At 42.6% G+C, this 17,958-nt stretch overlaps 2 non-coding genes and 1 pseudogene across 2 annotated transcripts; all 3 read right to left on the bottom strand.

Moving 5' to 3' along the window:
* Nucleotides 1–6,783: 6,783 nt before the first annotated feature.
* LOC132118743 (U1 spliceosomal RNA) lies at nucleotides 6,784–6,947 on the bottom strand. The gene has a single exon (XR_009425970.1). It is a non-coding gene; the product is annotated as a U1 spliceosomal RNA (small nuclear RNA).
* A 352-nt stretch (nucleotides 6,948–7,299) lies between these two features.
* Nucleotides 7,300–7,472, bottom strand: LOC132118856 (U2 spliceosomal RNA; annotated as a pseudogene).
* Nucleotides 7,473–14,492: 7,020 nt separating this feature from the next.
* LOC132118766 (U1 spliceosomal RNA) lies at nucleotides 14,493–14,657 on the bottom strand. The gene has a single exon (XR_009425988.1). It is a non-coding gene; the product is annotated as a U1 spliceosomal RNA (small nuclear RNA).
* Nucleotides 14,658–17,958: the final 3,301 nt, after the last annotated feature.

The raw sequence follows: 17,958 nt of genomic DNA, 5'->3' as shown, positions 1-17,958 counted from the left end.
AGTGTTCCCTCTGGAGTCTAAGGGTATTTGTGGGGCCTGGAGAAGTTTTGTCATGCCCTGACATTTGTGCTTTTTTCAGTTTCTTATAAATATCTAAATGGGTAAAGTCTAATCTCACTGTAATCAGCACAAACTGGGCTGTAATAATTTGTGAAATACATGTATGTACATGATTGTATTTTTGAGAAAAAAAAATTTATGCGTGGTTAGTGAAAAACTAAAAATGTTAAAACACTTGAATAAGGCAAAAAAACACATACAGAACAATAGTTCCCGGGACTTTTGAGAACTGGAGCTTGTAGCCTAGAATTTTTATTTTTAAATTATGTGAAAATCATCTTGTTTACTCACTCACAGAGAACAATATATTGATTTACATTTTCTAAGACACTTTTTGTTGGTAAAAGTCATATGCGAGTAGGCGTCAACTATCATGAATATCATTGTGATTTACACCTGAGAAGACAAAGGCCTGCATAATGAGCTGCATAATGAACTTCATAATGAGCTGCATAATGAGCTGCATAATGAGCTGCATAATGAGCCTTTCAGTCATCTGTGCCACTGTGAGGGAAGAGTTACAAGAAAGAATGTGAAGACAAAATAAATGTATATAATTTTATGTTTGTAGTTTATTTAGAATATATTTAATTATCCCACAACATAATTTAATATCCACTTGGGGGAGCAGTTAAACAGTTTATCAGGAACAATCAAAGCTGACTTTCAAACTAATTTTTTTTTTTGCATCATTACAATCCTCACACATTCCTTCAGAAATCCTTTTAACAATCTTATTTTCTACAAAATATTTTTCTGGTTTTTTAGGGGGGATAAATTAAAAGAACAACATTGTGTTACATTTGTTACAGTTACATTTATTTGTTACATTTACATTATTTACATCAAGCTTTTGAATGGTATATATTGTATATTGTTATTGAAACTTCATAATGTATATAAATAAATAAAAAGAGACTTACTCATGTTTATGATCTCTGCTGAATGAAGTGCTTCATTCTTTTTTTCTGAGGAAATCCATTTCTCAAATCCTCAACCACATAACATCTTTTTGGGGTGATTTATGTCTTATTCCTCTCATCGCGATGCAAACAGTAAAATAAAAGAACTTGAAGAACAGTCTGGCTGCTTTTTCTTCTGTGTGGGCGTATTCAAGCAGACAGCACACCTTGTTTGTTATCTTTATTTTATAAGTGCACAAAGTTTTGTTGTTATTATGTCTGTATCCAAAAAAAGTAGACCCTTTACAGATTCGATTGATGTATTCATCTTATCTGTACGATTAAAACTGAAAGTGTAATTTAAGTTCTTTTCGGGGTTATCAGGAGAAAATGACTCATAACGCGTATACGTGTTAATCGACTACAGAGGGTTAAATCAGTGTAACTGGGGGCTCTGAAAAAAACACTGCTTGTGAATAATTTGTTAATATTGTAAACTTTCATCTGAATACATTAAATAAGTGTTTCATGAATAATGGGGTGCTCTTTGTTTCCAACCTCACTGTTGCTGAACTGTAAAGTGAAATATTGTGTGATTTGTTTTGCATTCAGTTTTCAGTGAAATATATTTCACAATATCAAAGTTTATATTTTATGAGGATTTATGTGTGGTGTTTTTGTGTTTGTTTATACAGGACAGTACAGAAAGCGCACAAGTGGGAGAGAGTGGAGGGGACGGTGTCAGAAAGGACCCAGAGCTGGGACTCTTTCAAGGATCACCCGAAGCACAACCACACCTCTATGCACTATTGTCCTAATCTTGCCTTACCTTACAGCGTCCTTTTTACATTTTCACTGCACAAATGTACCCATCTCTTGTAATGAGACACATTACTAAAACATTACTAAATGTTTTTGACAAAAACTGTAGTTTTCCACCAAAATAAAAGATCTTCTGGTTTCAGTGATAAAGGTACAAGGGTTTCTCTTGCAAGTGCTGCACAAAATGCAAAAATATGCCAAATTATTTTTACAAAAACCTTTAAATATTATTGTATTTGTATTGTTCTTCTGCATGTTTTTAATAATACATCCATGCATACTCTGCAAAATAAAGTTTGGTATTATTTTAATCTTTTTTATACTGTATGTTTCCAAAATAAAACTGCCGTTTTACAATTTTGAGCATGTGGTAGTTTTCTTAAGTTGACTGTAAAGCCATTGCTGCCAGTCATTTGATTTTTAGCCTTTATGATGTGCAGTGTTGATCTAAATGCAAACTAGGCTCGAATTGAACATACAGTGATGTATTTGTACATGGTGCAAGGTACAACAGTGAAACAACATTGTGTTATCGGCGTTGATTCACTTTTCAAAATCAACACCTCATTCAGCGCTAATCCAAGGTCTCCCGAACAACCATAATTCACCCGTGATGAAGGTAAGACGGTGAATCATCTGTATCAGATGTGATACAGCGTTCTCGTGCCAATCAGAGCGATACCTAGGTATCTACTCATTCCCTTTGGGTTTTTTTTAGCTTCTGCTTTTATCCTCCCCTTCCTAATTCCCCTGTCACCACCAGCTCTCCACCTGATCGAGGTTAGGTGGAAACTTCACGCATAACAGTCTCCTATGCTGGACCTATGATGTTTTTGGCTGGTTCTCTGTTCATAGCAGCCACCTTACTGATGGTCCGGACTAAAAGGATGTAACAGTTCATAGTTCTGTTACTATGGTTTTAGTAGGTTGTACAGTCGTGGCCAAAAGTTCTGAGAATTACATAAATATTAGTTTTCAAAAAGTTTTCTGCTAAACTGCTTTTAGATCTTTGTTTCAGTTGTTTCTGTGATGTACTGAAATATAATTACAAAGCACTTCATACGTTTCAAAGGCTTTTATCGACAATTACATGACATTTATGCAAAGAGTCAGTATTTGCAGTGTTGGCCCTTCTTTTTCAGGACCTCTGCAATTCGACTCTCAATCAACTTCTGGGCAAAATCCTGACTGATAGCAACCCATTCTTTCATAATCACTTCTTGGAGTTTGTCAGAATCAGTGGGTTTTTGTTTGTCCACCCGCCTCTTGAGGATTGACCACAAGTTCTCAATGGGATTAAGATCTGGGGAGTTTCCAGGCCATGGACCCAAAATTTCAACATTCTGGTCCCCGAGCCACTTAGTTATCACTTTTGCCTTATGGCACGGTGCTCCATCGTGCTGGAAAATGCATTGTTCTTCACCAAACTGTTGTTGGATTGTTGGAAGAAGTTGCTGTTGGAGGGTGTTTTGGTACCATTCTTTATTCATGGCTGTGTTTTTGGGCAGAATTGTAAGTGATGAGAAGCAACCCCACACATGAACGGTGTCAGGATGCTTTACTGTTGGCATGACACAGGACTGATGGTAGCGCTCACCTTTTCTTCTCCGGACAAGCCTTTTTCCAGATGGCCCAAACAATCGGAAAGGGGCTTCATTGGTGAATATGACTTTGCCCCAGTCCTCAGCAGTCCATTCACTATACTTTCTGCAGAAGATCAATCTGTCCCTGATGTTTTTTTTGGAGAGAAGTGGCTTCTTTGCTGCCCTTCTTGACACCAGGCCATCTTCCAGAAGTCTTGGCCTCACTGTGCGTGCAGATGCGCTCACACCTGCCTGCTGCCATTCCTGAGCAAGCTCTGCACTGGTGGCACTCCGATCCCGCAGCTGAATCCTCTTTAGGAGACCATCCTGGCGCTTGCTGGACTTTCTTGGACGACCTGAAGCCTTTTTTACAAGAATTGAACCTCTTTCCTTGAAGTTCTTGATGATCATATAAATTGTTGATTTAGGTGCAATCTTAGTAGCCACAATATCCTTGCCTGTGAAGCCATTTTTATGCAACGCAATGATGGATGCACGCGTTTCTTTGCAGGTCACCATGGTTAACAATGGAAGAACAATGATTTCAAGCATCACCCTCCTTTTAACATGTCAAGTCTGCCATTCTAACCCAATCAGCCTGACATAATGATCTCCAGCCTTGTGCTCGTCAACTTTCTCACCTGAGTTAACAAGAGGATTACTGAAATGATCTCAGGAGGTCCTTTAATGACAGCAATGAAATGCAGTGGAAAGGTTTTTTTGGGATTAAGTTAATTTTCATGGCAAAGAAGGACTATGCAATTCATCTGATCACTCTTCATAACATTCTGGAGTATATGCAAATTGCTATTATAAAAACTTAAGCAGCAACTTTTCCCATTTCCAATATTTATGTAATTCTCAAAACTTTTGGCCATGACTGTAGTACTACTTCTGTCCTCTAGGGACCCTAAGTGGCTCTTCTCTTCTATCTTAAATCCCAGTGAGGTAGTAGAGGAAGGAGAGATCTGTTTGGTGAAGAGGAAGCATGGTTTTCTCCTCAAGTAATCAATGCAGTAGAGTCCAGATTGAGAAATGTGTTTCAAGCTCAATCATGTAAGTGATTTTCTGTTTATTAAAGTCTTGTATTTCTCTAACTAAAAGACTTTATTCATGTATGGTAATTTTGTTTAGCATGGTTGCTCTGTGTAATATGGGGTTGTTAGCAAGCTAACTCACTTTTTTGTACATTCTTTTTAGAAGGACTCTTTAGTATTGGTAGAATCACTACTAATATGTACAATGGGGATGTGAGGAGCATTTCCACTGTGACAACTTCACATAAACCTATAGTGGATCTTCTGGGAATATTCGTTCCACAACGACTAAAGCCTCAGTTGGGAAGCACATGGTGGATGGGGATCGGGTTGGTTTATTGTTTATTGCTTACTGAAAAAGACATTGTCAGCATCATCATCATCCTATACGTCCTCTACGTTGGGTTTAACAGACAGTCTCCAAAGGACAGTTGAGATTCTAACTGGACAATGGTCGTATAAGGTTTTTCATACCAAAAAACACTTTGGTTTGCTATGATGTTTGTCTTTATGCTTACGGGTTGTGTTGATAGCACTTTCCAGTCTTCTTGAAATGAGTATGCTGATTTAGTTTACTTTATTTTTCCCTGTCTGTTGTTTTTGCCCATTCTTAATATGCAATAATCATTTGGTATAACTCTTCTATCTGTGTTGGTACAAACTTTATTTCTAATCTTGGTTGACATGTGAGTGATCAGCAATTTAGGGGCTTTTATTAAATGTGGTTGGTTGGCCCCTCCCTTAAAAATGATCAGTAGCTGTGCCTTTTAAGAAGAGGAGGACAGTTATAAGGAGGCACCCCTTGAGCGGGACTCCAGCGCAGGAGGGTGGGTGAGTACGTAACCCTTTCTGTATATACTTATGTGTATTAAGATGCTATGGTAAGTGTGCACGTAAAGTCATTGCGCACTTTCTGAAACCCACACTGTGGTAAGTTCGCACGCTAGTGCCCTGCGTTCTTTCTAAAATCCTATATGGTGAGGGCTCCACGCGGTTGCTTCGTGCCCTTTCTTGAGTTGGTAAAGGCCCTGTTCATCTTGGGCGCCACTCCACTTATGTATCCTCGGATACCTATCTAAACAGGGTGTTGCTACTAGGGATCTGTTGAGACAGCTCCTTTAGAAACGTTATGCAAGAGTAAGTGGTAGCCCATGTGTGACCTGCAAGACTTAGTATAAATACTGGGTTCTTAGCCATATCTGGGCAACTCCCATGGAAATGCTAGAGTTGGTACTTAGTGTTTGCCATGATCCTGGCCTGCACTCCCCTCAGCATGGTGGAGTGGGTATACTGTTCCCCATAGCGACCCCTAGAGGATGCAGTTCGAAGTTCCCTTAAAAGGAAACATCTCAGGTTACGAATGTAACTATGGTTCCCTTAGTAGGGAACGAGACATTGCGTCCTCTAGCTCCCTGCCATGCTTCGGATGCAAGCTTCACACAAAGAAGTGGATGACGTGTTCTCCTGGCGCCTATTTATAGTCGCGCCAGTAGTGACATCAGGGGCTGTCGATGTCCAACTCGTTGATTTTTCAATGTATGCTTCAGACACGGGTCACGACGAGGTGTTCCCCATAGCGACCCCTAGAGGACACAGTGTCTCGTTCCTTACCCTGTTGGCTTCCTGTTCCTGTCTACAATGCTGCTGAGTGGTTTGTGATTGTAGCTCTGTGTAGCTTCGCTTTTCTGAGCCTGGTTTCTTCCAAGATTTTCTCTCCATTCTGTCACCGATGGAATTTAAGTTCCTTGCCGCTGTCACCTCTGGCTTGCTAGGGACACTTCATTTACAGCGATATCGTTGACTTGATTGCAAATGATTGCACAGATACTATTTAAACTGAACTGAGATGAATGATGAAGTCAATGATGAACTGCCTTTAACTGTCATTTTGCATTATTGACACACTGTTTTCCTAATTAATGTTGTTCAGTTGCTTTGACGCAATCTGTTTGGTTTAAAGCGCTATATAAATAAAGGTGACTTGACTTTACTGATTAAACTCTATCTTACTAAGACAGTGCTAAAATACAGTGATTAAATATAACTTAACTCCCATCCTTATCTCATATTATATTACATATGAAACTAATCTGATTAATTTGATAGTTCTCTATTATTCTAAAAGTGTCTATATGTCCAGGTCATATTTTGCACGTTGTATGGTCCCAGGGCCCTAGGATGCAGTCAATCCAATCGACTTGCAAAGTGAGGTCTGTGCAAAATTCAAACTAAACCACACACCAGGGACCGATATTTCAAGAGCGTAAGTGATTTTGTTTCATGAGCTCAAAACACATACCCAGCATGTGGCAGGACTCATCATTCTGAAACTAAAAAGTAACTGAGATAGATCTTTCTGCTTTGTTTCACCACTTAATTCAGGGGAGAGTGCGAACGCAGTCCCCCACTACCATAAATTATGCAGTCGAGATTCCCACATTTGGGGAATTCGCAGGGATCAGCATGGCCGTAGTGCAATGGACATGCCTCGCCCTGGGTGAACCGCCTTCTTGATCATGGTGTCTCCCCTGCCAGGTAAGTATGAAGACCCAGGCGGCCAGCCAGAGGTACAATTTGCGTCTCTACCATCCTCACCAACGGTTAGCCCTCCGTAAACCCCAACAAAGGAAGGATGGGCGACTTCCATTACTGGCCTGGAAACTGCTTCCCAACGCTGGTTTTAGTTGACTCCCTTTAACCAAACACACCGAATTCGATACATTACCTCGTCAGTGAAAGACTCCGAGACCTCAGGTGGGAGCATCGTTAGTGGAAGAGTCCAACACCTCAGGGGGGTGCCTCAGAAGAGAGTCCGCAATAAACCACAGGACCTGCAAAGGCAGACCTCATTACTTGCTCTGCTATTCGTCACAATAAATGGCATTCCCGAAAAAGGGAAAGCACACCGTTCCTGGAGATACTGCAATACCAGGCCGATGCGTGGAATGGACGGAGCAAGCCCCGGCTCCAGCTCCGTGATCTAAAAATCCATTTAATATGTAGGCCCCGGATGGGGGACGTATCAGATATTAAACTGATAAGAACAGATCCCCTTTCGAAAAAGTTTTATTGTCACCATTTACATTTTTTCCATTTGCATTTTTTATTTTCACACACATTTTTTTTTCCAAGCACACATTAAAACAAGCCATATAATATATAATAAATACACATGGTAAAATGAAAGAAACAATCATTGTTAAAAAATTTTTGATTAAACCACAGTGTTTTACTTGTTTTTAAAAGTCCATATTTGAGGTGTGTTTAAAAGGTGTGATCGGTTTCAAAAGTAAAATACAAATTTAACAAAGCAAACAAGCCTCATATGCATGTTAATAAAACCAATTTCATTGATAAAACACAATAAAAACCAATTAATTGGATAAAAACCAATAAAAAAAAAAAAAAAAAAAAAAAAAAAAACATCTGTTGTGCAAGACCGGGGGTGAGTCCTTATCAAGTCGGTCTTCACCCCACTCTCCAGAACAGGGACATGAGATGCTGCTTTACAGGCTCAGCGGAGATCCCCTCTCCTCCGGCCCGCTGGCCCGCTGTTCCCGTAGCCAGAATGGTGAGGGTGCATCTACGGGCAGCCAGGGTCGGTGCCTGCCGGGACCCTCTCTGTGCGGCCCCGGCCCCCCCTTCCGAATATCGTCGTCCGGTACCCCTGCAGCATTGATGTTACCTTTAGCTCGCATGCATGGAGGGTTACCGTAACGCGTTTCCCCACCAGCAGGTTTCTGGTGGCCCAGATGGCATCCTTGATGACGTTGAGGGTGAGCCAGAGCGAGGTGAATTCCTGTGCTGTCATGTCCTTCAAGCCCCGGCCCACCCCAAGGATGGCGAGCTGGTACCCGAACTGGGCCCCACCTGCTGGTAGGCACGGGAAATACAAGGGGCCGGTCTTGGCCCACAGGTCCCGCGCAGCGCCGCACTCCCAGAGTAGGTGGTGGACGGTCTCCCGGACGGTCTCTCCGGTCAGCCGGACCGAGGGCAGATGGGGTTTTTGGCCATGCCTCTGGAGTGCATAACCGCCCTGACCGGGAGGATCTCATGAGCCACCATCCATGATAAATCCTTGTGCCTGTTTTGGAGAGCGGGGTGAGCAGCGTTCCTCCAAACTTGTTTGGCCTCACCTAGTGTGAGGCCTGGAACTGGACTCACCGGTTCCCGGTCCTGCACAACAGAAATGAGAGACTTGTGTTTAGTTAAAATGGTGACATCTTCACTCTCTAAAAGATATTTCTTTAAAAAAATTTTTATAAAACTGTACTCTTTAGGCAAGTTAAAAGACACTGGGGTTTTCAAGTCTACTGGTAAAATTTTCAATGTTCTTAGGTAAGACCCCATCCAAAATCGCACCATTGCAGCCGTCTTGTTTTCTTTGGATGGGGTCATGGCATAACTAATGTGCAGGGCGGTGAAGCGGCTGCCTAAAAACAGGTGGGGGTCTGGGAGGCCTTTTCCACCGTTCTCTGGCCTTTTCTTGATGGTCTCCCTCTTCAGGCGCTCCCACTTGGACCCCCACAGGAAATAAAACACCGCCCTCTCCAGTCTCACCAGGAACCGCCGAGGGGGGCTAAAAACAGAACAGACAAGTAAAATCAGAGGTAAAATCACAGATTTAAAAATTAAAATTTTACCTTCAATTGTCAACTGTCTTAGTCCCCAAAACCCCAGTCTTTTCCTAGCTTTCCCTAGCAAGTCAGTCCAGTTGTCTCGTCCACCTCCGTCTTTATCAAATTTAACGCCTAAAATCGTAAAATCATTGTCTTTAAAAACCAAATCAAGTCCTCCTGTGTCCACGTCTCCCCACGGCCCGAAGAGCTGGACCTCGGACTTGTTTCTATTGAGTTTGGCGCCCGAGGCCCGACCGTACCAGTCAGTCAAGTCCAGTGCTCTTCGTATGGATAAAACGTCCGTGGCTAAAAGAGTTACGTCGTCCATGTATAAAGCACAGGTCGCCGTCAGTCCACCCGTCCCAGGAACGTCCAGTCCTTTGATCCATTTGTCCCTTCTCAAGATCTGTGCCAGTGGCTCGATGCAAGCCACATACAGAAGAGGAGATAAAGGACATCCCTGACGGACACCACTGTGTATGTTCACAGCTTTGGAAAGATGCCCATTTATTAGAATTTTGCTGACTATTCCCTTGTACAGCAGTCCCACCCAGGCTATAAAACTCTCTGGAAACCCCATTTTCTCCAGTACCTGGAAGAGGTACTGGTGCGAGACTCGATCAAATGCTTTTTCAAAATCTAAATTTAGGACTACTAGCCGAATATTTCTGTCTCTCGCGTAACAGATGGCGTCTCTAATCAGCACTAGGTTGTCTGTTATCTTTCTTCCGGGCACTGCACAAGCTTGATCCGGGTGGATCACGTCCTCTAAAACAGTCGACATGCGTGTCGCTAAAATCTTACTAAAAAGTTTACCATCGAAATTTAAAAGCGTGATTGGTCTCCAATTTTTTAAGTCAGTCCTGTCCCCTTTTTTGTACAGTAAAGACACTATCCCTATCCTAAAACTGTCGGGTAGTCTGTCAAGAGTCTCAAAGTTGTTAAAAACAGCCAATAATTCATGTGCTAAAATATCCCAAAAAGTAAGATAAAACTCTAGGGGAAGTCCATCTGCTCCTGGGGACTTCCCCTTTTTAAAACCTTTAAGAGCTTTATGTAATTCTAAAATAGTAAAATCTTGGGATAAAAACTTATTTTGGCCATTAACATTCTTGACTAAAAAATTTAAAACTTCCCTTGCCGTATCGTCGTGTACATCTTTTTTACAATACAAATCCTCATAAAATCCCTCTACATTTTTTAAAATCTCTTCTGTTGTGTTTGCATCCCTCCCTCCTACCTTAACCCTGGTTATTGCCCCTCCCCTTGTTATTATCTTTTTAAAAAAAGTAACTTGTACACTTTTCACCTTCCTCTATTTCTCTTTCTTTGCTTCTTAAAATAACACCTTTACTTTGGATACGAGATAAAACTGACATTTCTTTTTTTACATCTGTTATTTCTTGGCTAAAATCAAAACCATTATTTAAAAGATTAAAATATCTTTGTAATCTTTTTTGCAACCCCATCATGCATCTCTTTTCCCTATTCTTTTTATCTTTCCCTACCTTCCTAAAAAACTGTCTTGTCCGGCCCTTTACCATTTCCCACCACTGTGCACGTGTCTCATAAAAGTCTTGGAGGGTCTGCCATTGGCTGAACTGCTCCCTATATTCTCTAACCACTTCTTCATCCACTAATAGGGAACAGTTCAGCTTCCACATCCCTCCTCCTACCGTCACACCCGGGGAAAGTGAAAGGGTGCAAGACAGCATCATGTGATCAGAAAAAAAGAGAGGGGTCAATGTTGCATCGGTTGGCGGGCAGTCCCTTGTAAAAACATAGTCAATTCGAGAGGCTCTGGCGCCATCACCACTGAACCAGGTGAAGCCCTCCTCTCTTTGATGCAGTTGTTTAAAACAGTCAACTAACTTAAAATCCTTGACTAAATTTTGTAATAAAACCGATGTCTTATCGACCTTAAAATCTTCTCCTACTCTCTTTCTATCTGTTTTTGATAAAACACAGTTAAAATCCCCTGCTACTATTAGGGGAGCCCTGCCTAACATGTGGGGCTGCAGGTCTTCTAAAAGCTCATACCTGTCATTTTTTTCTGTAAAACCATACACGTTAAGAACCTTAAAATCTCTCCCTAAAAAAGTCAAGTTTGCTAAAAGAGCCCGCCCTTCCCTCACCACAGTGCTATCCTTCACCGTGATGTTTGAATTTTTTATTAAAATAGCGACACCATCATTCTTGTTGAAGTTGGAGCCACTCCATATTGAGGGCCCCATGGTCCACATCTCCTCCAACTTCCTGTGGTTACTTAAAAAGGGCAGAGCACACTCTTGCAGTAAAAACAAATCTGACTTAAAAGACTTTAAAAGGGATAAAATGCTCTGTGCTCGCAAGGTGGACCTCACACTTCTTACATTTATGGTAGAGATAGTGAGGGCCATGAGCAGTATGGTTAAAACAGTATGAGACATTTAAACAGAAGACTAAAAGACTACAAAAATATGCTTAAAATCATGTTTTATCTTGTTTCACCTGCTCTTCCTTTCTCCCAGATGAACTGGGGCCCAGAGAGCAGGTGCTCGACACATCGGGTGCTACAGAGAAACCCTCTTGTAACTCCCTAGGCGACGATGTTCTTAGCTTGATGTGCAAAAAGGAAACCTCATTTGGGGATTCTAGGGGCCACATGCGTTCTTGATCTTCCAAATCGGAACTATCAAGCCGCTGTGCTGCCCTAGCTTTTTTTTCCTCTGTTTCCACCAGAGGAGATCCCGCAGGTCTTTTTTGCACTTGAGCATTTGGGAGTGAACACTCAAATTCACTCCCACTGGATTCCTGCACCAAATCTGACACCGTTTCTAGGGAAGAGCTTGTTTCTTCCTCGCTCACTTCTCCTTCCGTGACTTTTTCCAGTTCAATATCTGACTCCGCCCCTGTGGCCGCCCCACTTCCTCCTTCCTGCCCAATCCCTGAGGCCGGCTGGGGATTTGAAATTCCCGCCAAAACCTCAGGGACCGCCTCCTCTTTCCTTTGTTCATTCGTTTGTTGCCCATTTGGGGCGGCCATTTTTAGGCTTGTTGGCAAAACTTTTAGGGCAGTCTCTGTAGAGATGGTTTGTTTCTCCACAAAGATTACACCGTCTGCCATTGGTACAATCATCAAAACTGTGACCAATTTCTCTACACTTCCCACATACTAACTCTTGGCATGCTTCAGCGAGATGACCAAACCTGCAACACTTCCTGCAGAAATTGGGCATTCCTTGATAATGTATATAGCCTCTGTTCTCTCCGAGCACAATCATGGAAGGCAGATGTTTCAGGCCGTGGTAGCCCCCAGCGTCTTCCCATTGTTTAATGGGAATTCGCCAGGAGCATGTCCAAATGCCATCTTCATCTAACACTTTGACAGGCTGGCCTCGAACAGTGTAAAATCTACCCAACCAAACACAAATATCATCTCCAGTCACTGTTTCATTGAAAATCCTTACAATCACAGTTTTAAGAGTGTTATCAGAAAGTTTCTCGACAGTGAACATGGAGAACTGGGCTTTAACTGAATCAAACCTTTGCCAAAAGTCATTAAGCAGGGAAGCGGTTTTAAAACTGACATCAAATCCTTTGTTCAAGGGCAGAGTCATTAAACAATTCAGGTCGTCAGATCTAAAAGCTAAGGTCTTTTGGATCAGCTTCCTGGAAAAGTCCATACGGGACATTCCAAGGAGCTTCCCCTCAACCTGTCTGAATAAAAAACGCACGCTGTGGTGCCTCCGCACGCCGGCATGGGCAGCCGACATGGTGGAGGCACCCACAGCCTAAAAACTTAAAACAACAATAAATACAAAAATAAATAACCAAATAAATAATTAAAAGACCTTACCTTAAAACTTGTTGGAGCCCAAAGCAGCAGAGTTCAATGTACCTCTCGAAGTTGTGTGACTCAAGATATAAAAAGATCTCGAGTCAGGAAACCTCCAAGAGGCGATCGCAGTCTCAACCATCCGACAAGATACGTGATCTTAGCCAAAAGGCCGAGAAGCGATGTTGATTTGATGCAGCGGGGAAGAAGCCGGACACGACGATGCCCATCTCGGCTTTGGTAAGTCTGGGAGACCTGAAACGCTGTGTGATGGTAGTACCCTCCCCCGTCTGCAACGTCACCGGGCCTCGAGCCGATCGGCCTGACGCTGGCTCTGCAGCGACAGAGAGTACGGCATCGCTCGTAACTCCCAAACGGTTCGTCGCAAAGCCACGTGCCTTATGTCATCGGAATCCTTGGCTCGAGCCGAACGAGATGCAGGTCTCAGATTGGCTCGTCGCTCTGACGAAATTTTCGGGTATTTGGGATTTTGTCGAAAACCTTCTTTTGCAAACTAGCGGCAGGTATTTGGCCCAGTCCCACCCAGATCAGCACAGAATGCTTCTCTGGAGTCTGACTTTCAATAATCATCCAAAAAAAGTGGAAATTTCCATTCACCTTGGCGAGGGGACCTCAAAACGTGCCAAGGTGGTGTGGCCGAGGTGGCTCAAATGGCTATAACTCCAGGAAGGAGTGAGATCCCTTCACCCAAATCGGCACACCTGTGCAGGGGCTCAGTCAGCGGTCAGGTGTAAAAGGGCGCTGCGACAGGCCACTAGGTGGCGCTGTAAGCGGAAAAATACGAAAAATGAAATGTAAAAGGACCATCAAACAAAGATGGAAACACCTGAAACGCTGTGTGATGGTAGTACCCTCCCCCGTCTGCAACGTCACCGGGCCTCGCCCCGATCGGCCTGACGCTGGCTCTGCAGCGACAGAGAGTACGGCATCGCTCGTAACTCCCAAACGGTTCGTCGCAGAGCCACGTGCCTTATGTCATCGGAATCCTTGGCTCGAGCCGAACGAGATGCAGGTCTCAGATTGGCTCGTCGCTCTGACAAAATTTTCGGGTATTTGGGATTTTGTCGAAAACCTTCTTTTGCAAACTAGCGGCAGGTATTTGGCCCAGTCCCACCCAGATCAGCACAGAATGCTTCTCTGTAGTCTGACTGTCAATAATCATCCAAAAAAAGTGGAAATTTCCATTCACCTTGGCGAGGGGACCTCAAAACGTGCCAAGGTGGTGTGGCCGAGGTGGCTCAAATGGCTATAACTCCAGGAAGGAGTGAGATCCCTTCACCCAAATCGGCAAACCTGTGCAGGGGGCTCAGTCAGCGGTCAGGTGTAAAAGGGCGCTGCGACAGGCCACTAGGTGGCGCTGTAAGCGGAAAAAAACTAATATGATTTGAAAAAGCACAACGAAAAACAAACATGGAGACAGCTACAGCTAGGCTGCAGTCAATCCAATCGACTTGCAAAGTGAGGTCTGTGCAAAATTCGAACTAAACCACACACCAGGGACCGATATTTCAAGAGCGTAAGTGATTTTGTTTCATGAGCTCAAAACACATACCCAGCATGTGGCAGGACTCATCATTCTGAAACTAAAAAGTAACTGAGATAGATCTTTCTGCTTTGTTTCACCAGTTAATTCAGGGGAGAGCGCGAACGCAGTCCCCCACTACCATAAATTATGCAGTCGAGATTCCCACATTTGGGGAATTCGCAGACGCGAGCCCGAGCGCCGTGCAATGGCCGCTTTAGACTTTAGACAGCGCGGCCTGCCGATTGGTCGCGAGTCCACAGTGAGCCAATCAGAGGGCCGCGCTGTCTAAAGTTCAGACGGCGCGAGCCATTCAGAAGGCCGCACTGTCTAAAGTTCAACGGCGCGAGCCAATCGGAAGGCCGGGCTGTCTAAAGCTTGGGGATGTTGCGCTAGCGCTCCTCGTCCGTCATCCGAAGTTAGTTTGTTTGGTAAGTTATTATAATGTTAGAATATCCACGCAAAGTTGGTTTTATTCACATCAAGTCAGAAATATGATCGCGTTTGGGGTGGTGTCGCGCCGCTCGTGTCCGTTGTGAAGGTCGATTTTGGGGAAAAAAAACCTTATTTCCTTTACAATTAGCAATGCTAATAAATAAATACATACTCTTTTATATATAATTATATTTATCGCGATGATTAGTATTAGTAGTTGTTAGATCATTTTGCCAAAAATACTGATAGAAAAAAATGAATGCACTTTAAGTCACTTGTTTTATATAAAAGCGTCTGCCAAACGCATGATTGTCATTATACACATAGACGTGTGCGTGTGTATTTATATTTATATATATATATATATATATATATATATATATATATGTGTGTGTGTGTGTGTGTGTGTGTAAATGTATTATGTGTGAATGTGTCATTCTACAGAAATTTGTATTTTTATGTCCCTAGCCTTTACAGGAATATTACAATTTGTTTTTAATATTTAAAAATAAAACAAAATAAAAGACCTTCTTGCGCCATCAATGTAGCACTGTGTTTTTAACTAATTATAAATAATTCCAAGCATCACAAAACTGCTTGCCCCCACAGCCATGTACAGAGGGAAATTGCTTTATTTTTAAGTACAAACCAGTTTTTCTACCTTTAAAATACAATAATGTATTCATATTCAGTTATCAGAAATTCAGACATTTGTAAAATGCATTTTTTAATGAAAATTGTCACTGGTGTTACCTTGTTTTCGTCTTTCACACAAAATAAATAAAACAATCTCCTGATTTCTTGCATTTTCATTATTTTTCTGACTCTGAATACATATTCAGAAAAAAAAGACAAAAATGGTACATGTGGTCTTGAAATAATTGCACAAAAAAGCTAAAAAGACAAATAATTAAGCTGTCATTTATATGCATTCATAAAGTCAACAGGTAATCTTATAATCTTGTCTAAGTTTAAGTGTTAGAAAAATAAATGCATTTTAACACTTTTTGCCATTCCAAAAGTGGATGTTTCTGTAGAATGACCCATATATATCGTTGTGTAAGGCAAGGCAAGTTTATTTATATAGCACATTTCGTACTCAAAGTAATGAACAGTAAAGTGTAATGTACATGAAGACATGAAAAAAATCTAAGTCCATTAATAAAGAGGAGTGTAAAAAAAATGGAAAGGAAACGAAGTATTGAACACCTTCAAATTTATTCAATACTTGCTTGTGGACAAATTTTTCCCTGTATCATCATGGTGATTATAAGAGACTGTTTCCTACAGGTGTGTTAGACATGGATCCCTTGTTTCCCACCTTGTGCATTTTAGACACAAGTGTGCCACAAAATAGGCAACAATGCCTTCTTAAGGCTTCAAAGGAGGCCAAGGCACTGGCATCTCGCAACACATGCTATAATAGAAAGACAGGCCAGGATAAAAAGACAGCTTGTGAGGAAGGTAATATGCAATCGATGTGTTTCCACCCTATGTTTACACTGCAGCATAAACTGTTTTTTTGAGCCTATCATTAAAAAAAAAAAAGTCATTACAATTTATCTGTCTTCAGCCAAAAAGAGATGTCAGCCCCTTACCTTGACTCCATCAGAGGTGCAGTACCTTGGTCAGCTCCAGATTACATTTGGAAAATACAACGGCCAAAGTTTTAAATGGCTGATGGAGAACGATGTTGGCTACATTAAGTAGTATGCTGTACTTAACAGAAATAACGTTAATGAATAACCAATAATAACCAATTAATTATGTGATGTTTTAGTCTGCTTGATATGCACATAAAAGAACGTCGCCATCATGAAAGAAAAGCAAGCCCTGACGAGTGGGTAAAGGATCTCCTGCTGAGGTATGTGCAGCTGTTTCCACAGGTCTCCTGCCACCTCGAGATTAATGTGGACAGGGCCATTTATGGGCAGGGCCGCTTCAGGTCATTCACATTCCAGGAGATGTGGCAGTGGTACAGCCTGCACAAGTCTCTTCAGGCTGACCCACAAGCCGGGACCGACCACGAAAGGAAAATGGCAAAGGAGGCACACTGCTCTGTGCAGCAGTGGCTGGTGATGAAGGTGGAGGACATCACCACCAAGTCACTGAAGTGCTTCAGGCAGTACATTCTCGACAAAGAGGTAGGCTTTTTTTATGGTGCCTTTAAGAAAAAACAAGCCACAACATTTAATGCAAATGTCACCCACCCGTACATCACAGAAACCTCCACAGGACAGGGACCCTCCCGCAGCAGCTGCCAGCTCCAGCTCATCAGGGTCCAAAGGTGATAGTGGCTGGGCGGATGACGCTCTGCTGGTGGAAGCTCTCACCTCCTTTGAAAGACAAGGTTTATATCGCTTTATTAATGTCTTGAATTATTCATGTCATGTCATGAACCTTGTATTAATTAATGCAAAGTCCAAAAACACTGTGTGTGCTGATGACGACAACTGTCCACATTTAGCAGCTGGGGAAGCTGTGGGTAGAAAAAGGTCTCCTGAAAAAGAGACCCATCCGGATCCTCCAAAGAAGCCATCCACAGGCTACATTTCACCGTATGCTGTAAGTCCCTAGTTTGTACTGTACATCACAATTACCTGTTACCTCCCTGATTCCAGGTGGGACACCATAAATGGGTAGGGGCATGCAAAAGTATGCTTAGGTAAATGAAAAAGGTTTTCACTAATACACTTACGTTAAAGGCTCCTGCAGCAGCTCCTGCATCTGCTCCTGCATCAGCTCCTCCAGCAGCTCCTGCATCTGCTCCTGCATCTGCTCCTCCAGCAGCTCCTCCAGCAGCTCCTGCATCTGCTCCTGCATCTGCTCCTCCAGCAGCTCCTCCAGCAGCTCCTGCATCTGCTCCTGCATCTGCTCCTCCAGCAGCTCCTCCAGCAGCTCCTGCATCTGCTCCTGCATCTGCTCCTCCAGCAGCTCCTACAGCAGCTCATGCATCAGCTCCTCCAGCAGCTCCTCCAGCAGCTCCTGCATCTGCTCCTCCAGCAGCTCCTACAGCAGCTCATGCATCAGCTCCTCCAGCAGCTCCTCCAGCAGACACAGCACATCCTGAGGTAACGGTCTAAGTAGTCAGTGGTTGTTAGACAAGGAAACTGTTTAGGTGTTTATTACATAAGAATTTGT

The sequence above is a fragment of the Carassius carassius genome, chromosome 37 (assembly GCF_963082965.1).
Source record: "Carassius carassius chromosome 37, fCarCar2.1, whole genome shotgun sequence".
Taxonomy (NCBI): Eukaryota; Metazoa; Chordata; class Actinopteri; order Cypriniformes; family Cyprinidae; genus Carassius; species Carassius carassius.
The sequence above is the reverse complement of the archived record's forward strand: the minus strand, read 5'-3'. Positions and strand labels throughout refer to the sequence as shown.